Raw genomic sequence first — 6,536 nt, 5'->3', positions numbered from 1 at the left:
CACCGCTGCGGGGCTCCGCCCCTTCCTGCCCGCTGACGTCGGCCCGCACGCGGCCCCCTGGCGTCCCAGGAGCGCGCAGAGCTATGGGCTGGGCAGGGCGAGTGCTCCGGGGAAGGCGCCAGACTTCCAGGGCTGCGGCGTTTGCAAGCCCGTTTTAAAAGCTAACAACCTAAGTCCTGGCTTTTGGTGCGTTGGCTGGAAGAGGCCGCTCCGGTTAGAAAGTTTCCGAGTCCACCGCGCCATTCAATACTGAGGGGAGCCTGGAACAGCCCCCACATGTTCGTGAAATCTAAAAACAAACAAAACCCTGTTATTTGAGGTATGTTTCCTACAACTAAGGGGGTCATGCTGTCAGGAGATGTGCATTTCCGTTTTCCCCCATCTTCAGTGAAGGCCGGTAGCGGGAGCGAGTCAAATAGGCAGCTTTTTTACTTGATTAATGACAGCCAGCCATTTTCAAGTTTTTAATACTAAAATTTTCACTTACTGTGAAATGTTTATAATGGAAACACTGGTGAGTAAGAACTATTTGATAATTAGTTTAAAATGTACTACGGGCGCCTGGCTGGCTCAGTCAGTAGACCATACAACTCTTGATCTGGGAGTTGTAGGTTAGAGCCCCGTGTTAGGTGTAGAGATTACTTAAAAATAAAATCTTTAAGGGGCGCCTGGGTGGCTCAGTTGGTTAAGCCTCCAGCTCTTGGTTTCAGCTCAGGTCACGATCTCCCGTTGTGAGATCAAGCCCTGTATTGGCTCTGAACTGAGCATGGAGCCTGCTTGAGATTCTCTCTTTCCTCTCCCTCTCTGTCCCCCTACTCTGGTTCAGATCGCATAAATCTTTCGCCTTTTACTCCCCCTTTCAAAAAACATATATATAAACAAAATCTTTAAAAAATAAAAAAAATGTACTAATACATGTACACGCAACAAGCAGCCTTTTGAATCAACAACTGTTTATTGAGCACATAGTAGATGTTCAATGTATTTCTTGTTGATAGGTCTGGGATTGTAAAGAATAAGATGTCAGCTCTGAATGAAATATATCAAACACTATTTCTTGCTGTTCAATAAAGTCAGTGTTTCTTTGTTTCTGGTTACCTGAAGTGAATTTGTGCAAGATTCTGGAACCTTTCTGCTAATATGCACCTCTCAACCTCAAGGTTAAAATTTTTGTAACACAAATTCTAGGAAGAGGTATCTTTCATCTGCAGCTCTGCCTAATCTCAGCAAAAACAATCTTGCATGCCTTTATGTGGTACAAAGCCTATAAATATTAAATCAATTCTCAAAGACAATTTACAAAATACCTGGCCATTTGGATTAATTGGAGGGAGAAAAATACTATGAACAGACTGAGGGAGTGTTTCAGGAAACATGTCACAAGCCTCATAGCTGGAAAGTCCATGTTCTTGCTGTTTGGTTGTATGAGTGCTTACAAGGCCAAAGTAAACTGAAATGCACGGGGTTACGGAACAGCAGATATTTTAAATCTACTTCATCCAACACACTACTAGCTGGCCTTTCCTAGGTCAGGATAGATTGATTTCCCCCTCCTGCAGCACATTCCCCACCTTACCCCATTCCAGTGTAATAATAGTTTTAAAGAGTCACCTGTCTCTGTTAGGAATGATGGCCCTCCAGTGTCGTGTTGTGTTGTGTTGTACTGTTTGGACAGGGTGGGTGGCACCAGATGCAGTGGGCATTCTTTTTGATGGGCATTTGGGAAGAGACGTGCTTGGTCAGAAAACTTGAACTCAGAAAACAGACTTTAGACAGGAATAGGGACTCACGTTGTCTGCTCTAGCTGGAGAGTGCTCCTGGGTATAAGAACCTAACATGCCATGTGGAAGCACAGTCCTGGGTGGGCCAGAAAATGCAGAGTTCTTTGCTGGGCAGGATTGTCCTGCATACTGCAGGGCTTTAGCATGCGTGTGGAAAGCCAGCTAAATGCAGGTATTCCTCCAACACCACCCCTACTGAAAAGTGTCCCCATAATATCCAAGCGTGGAGGATCCCAGCCTGAAAATATCTCAGATTTTCCAGTCTTCCATTCCAGTTGTTATTTTGAGCTGAGTTTAATTGTTATTTTTTTTTAAAGATTTTATTTATTTATTTGACAGAGAGAGAGAGAGCACAAGTAGGCAGAGAGGCAGGCAGAGGGAGAGGGAGAAGAAGCAGGCTCCCCGCTGAGCAGGGAGCCCGATGCGGGGCTCGATCCCAGGACCCTGGGATCATGACCTGAGCTGAAGGCAGCCGCTTAACCAACTGAGCCACCCAGGCGCCCCTTAATTGTTATTTTAAGCTGATTTTAATTGTTGCAGCCGAATGTCAGTTATCCCACAAGGAGAAGCTCAAGGTATAAGAGTAGCCCCCCCCCCCCACCCGTGTGGAGATTCCTCTTCCTCTGTGGTGCTGGGAGGATCTTGGTTTGATGATAATAGAGAAAGAATGGCCTTCCAGGGCTGCTCCATAAATGAATGATCCTCTCAGAGGAGCATTTCGTTTATTCATTCCTCCAAGAAGAATTTATATCCCAGTGCCTACTGCATGTCAACGGAGCAAGATAGACAATGTCCCTCTCACAGAAACTGATGTTCTAGCAGAGACAAACAATGCGTATGTTCCCAAACAAGACATCTGCAGATAGTGACAAGTGTCATAATGTCATGATGATTACATAACCCAGTAAAGGGCTACTGAAGGTACAGAGGAACTACTTTACTTATTTAATAAGTTTTTTTAGTTCTAATTTTAATTCCAGTATAATTAACATACCGTATCATATTAGTTTCAGGTTTACAATATAGTGATTCAACAATTCTGTGCATTACTCAGTGTAGTACAGAGGAACTACTATAGGTCCCATCACCAGGCAAGACCTCCCTGAGGGAAAAAACATTCCAGCCCCCAGTGCATCCATGCCAGCATGTTTCCTAGCACTTGCATCTATAAAAATAAAAAATAAAAAATAGGGGTAGTATGGATGCTGAATCCTATCTTATTCTAGGAAAGAATTTTATCAATGAATACATTAACTTATTAGGGGGAAAACCTCTTCCTTCTCATTAAGAGATCTATTTCTGTTAATTTTATATGTTTTTTTTTTAAAGATTTTATTTATTTGAAAGAGAGAGAATGAGAGAGAGAGCACATGAGAGGGGAGAGGGTCAGAGGAGAAGCAGACTCCCCGCTGAGCAGGGAGCCCGATGTGGGACTCAATCCCGGGACTCCAGGAACACAGCCTGAGCCGAAGGCAGTCGCTTAACCAACTGAGCCACCCAGGCACCCTAAAAATTTTATATGTTTAATGGTCATAGAAATTTATAATATATTTATGTTATTTTGATCAATATGTACAAATAATTACAGGCAATAACTCAATTGAGAATGGATATTTGATACCTAGATTTTTGTGTCTGGGGAGATTGTTAATTTTTAAAATCTAAAAATGCTAACATTTTATTGATCAATAAAAGATGCTTAAACATAGGGCACCTGGGTGGCTCAGTTGGTTAAGCGTCTGTCTTTGGCTCAGGTCAGGATCCCAAGCCAAGGGCCTTGAATCAAGCCCCACATCAGGGAGGCTGCTTCTCCCTCTGCCCCTCCCCACACTCGTTCTCTCTCTCTAGCTCTCTCTCTAATAAATAAAATCTTTTTTAAAAAGATGCTTAAGCATAAAAATATATTACATTAAGATAAAATTCTCTGATAAAAGGAGAATGAAAATCAGAATTTAAGGAGAAAATGGAAAGAAATAAGATATCTCACTGTTAAAGAAAAACTTGTTTGTATCTTTGTTTAAGTGGACGATGCTGGGTATCAAATTTCCACGATATTTAGATTCCATTGGGTACATTTTAAAGAAGGATGAAAACTATATTTTTAAATGCTAATATTTACAATACATGGGAAAATAAAATTTTGCTATTTGAAAGCTTATGTTGAAAAATCACATGCAAGAGCATATATAACTTTTTCAGATTCCTTTTAGGAAGTTTGAGAGCAAAAAATTAGGATATTATTGGTCTAAAGAAACCTTCTCCTTGGGGCACCTGGGTGGCTCAGTCAGTTAAGTGTCTGCCTTTGGCTCAGGTCATGATCCCAGGGTCCTGGAATCGAGTCCTGCATCGAGCCTCACATCAGGCTCCCTGATCAGTGGGGAGTCTGCTTTTGCCCCTCCCCCTGCTCTTGCTCTCTCTCTCTCAAATAAGTAAATAAGATCTTTTTTTTTTATTTTAAGATTTTATTTATTTATTTGACAGAGAGAGAACACAAGCAGGGGGAGCGGCAGGCAGAGGGAGAGGGAGAAGCAGACTCCCCGCTGAGCAGGGAGCCCCATGCGGGACTCGATCCCAGGATATTGTGATCACGACCTGAGCCGAAGGCAGACACTTAACTGACTGAGCCACTCAGGCGCCCCAGTAAATAAGATCTTTAAAAAAAAAAAAAGAAATCTTTTCTTTACACAACAAACTCTCAAGAATGATGGTCCAATTAGGTAAAGGAAAGCAGGAAATATTTTTGAGAGCCAACTCTGAGATACTTGAAAATAATATTATTTTATAATCAACACTACCATTTATTGATGCTTATCATTATGGATTATTTACTGTAGTTCTCACAACTACCCTATAATAAGACAAAAACTATTCCTTTTATTAGTTGAAGGTAAAGATACTGAGGTTTAGAGAGGTTAAGGGTCTCGCCTGAAGTCCCACACCTAGGAAATACAGCAGTGGGGGTTGGAATCCAGGTGATCCTGGGCGCGGAGGCTTTTCTAGGCCTTTCCACTTGCCACCCTGCACTCCCCGCCCCCGGCTCCTCACTCTGCAAGTTTTCCGTAGCTCATTGGCCATAAAATAGTCAGGTTCCCTTTCTAACTTATTTTTTGGCACCTTCTCTGGCAAATACATCACATATATGGTTGAATAGGCTGTATTTGTCTGAGACTTCTGCACATTAAGGAAGTTCTATCAATAGTGTCTTTTTTTTTTTATGGCCCTCAGTTTTGATAGGAGAGGCTTTATCTTCATTTGGAGTCAGTTATGTTCAACTGGCTGCCTCTGACCCCTCTTTTTCTGACAAGTCTTTCTGTCAAATAGAGTATCAAGACTGGGTAGAAAATGCTTTGATAGTTTTGAGTCCTCTCCCATTATATTCTTGTTCATAACTGGAAAGGCTGATTATAAGTATATTTCCAATGTAACCTTTAGTGACATATACTGGTAAATGACCCTCTGATTATTATATTGCATCAAGGTTCAAATTATGAGGTTAAGTTAGGGTCAGCCAAAGACATCATGTATTTTCCATAAAATATGTGTGGCCTTGTTCAGAGAGCCCTGTTGTGTCAATTTTAAAAAGAAACAATGAAGTGCACTCACGTTTATAACTGCATTATTTACAATGGCCCAGAGGTGGACACAACCCATCTCCCAGGTGTCCATGGATGGATGAGTGAATAAACAAAATTTAATACACACACATGCACAATGGAATAGTCTTTAACCTTAAAAAGAAATTCCAACACAAGCTACAAAATGGATGAAACTTAAGGACATTGTGCTAAGTAAAATAAACCAGTCACAAAAGGACAAGTGCTATACAATTCCACTTAGGTGAGGTGCTTAGAGGAGGCAGAAAGTAGGACAGTGCTCATGAGGGACCCGGGAGAAGAGAGAAATGGGGAGTCAGTGTTTAATGGGTATAGAGTTTAGTTTGGGGAAGATGAAAAAAGTTCTCATGATGGATGGGGGTGATGGCTACACAATAATGGGAATATATTTAATGCTACTGACTGTACACTTTAAAATGGTTATGATAATAGTTTATTATATATATTTTACCACAATAAAAAAAATCTATGCAGAAGTTATAGGTGTTTACGAAACAAAGGAATGAATTATAGATTTTTCAAAAAGTCAATTATTCTATTGTAAATTCAAAAGCAAATTGAAAGAAGTATCCTTTGTTAATTAGAAAGTGGCATGTTTGTAGTAGAAATGATGGAAAACAGACACTTTAGTGATTTTATATTTATTTAATATACAAGGAACTACTAATGTACCATAGAATTCAGTAATATGTACATGTGAATTTTTTAAAAAGGTATTTTACTTTAACTCAATCTGAATAGCTATTAAACTGCCATTCAACATAAAAAAATTAACAGTACTTCATAATATGTAACTGACATACTTTCCTGCTATTGCATTTATTACATTATCTTATACATTTGGGTTTTTCAGGTCTCAGAGAAACCTGAACAGGTCATTCTACTTGCCAGGTATAGGATGCATCCGGTCTTCTTACCTTTAAAAAAAAAAGCAGTAAAAATCAAAATATGGCCAGTTCTGCTTAGAGCTACAGGGATGTACTTAACTGATACAAGTAAACTTGAAGAAACCTGACCAATGTAATTTTTAGGAGAGAAGACTTCCAGGTGAAGCAATGAGTTCAAATGCTGACTGTGATACTTAGCAGCTGAGTAAGTTTGGGAACGTTCCGTAACCTTTCTAGGTCTCAGTTTTTTCCCC

This window comes from Mirounga leonina, unplaced genomic scaffold (genome assembly GCF_011800145.1).
Source record: "Mirounga leonina isolate KUSES-001 unplaced genomic scaffold, KU_Mleo_1.0 Mir_93, whole genome shotgun sequence".
Taxonomy (NCBI): domain Eukaryota; kingdom Metazoa; phylum Chordata; class Mammalia; order Carnivora; family Phocidae; genus Mirounga; species Mirounga leonina.
The sequence above is the reverse complement of the archived record's forward strand: the minus strand, read 5'-3'. Positions refer to the sequence as shown.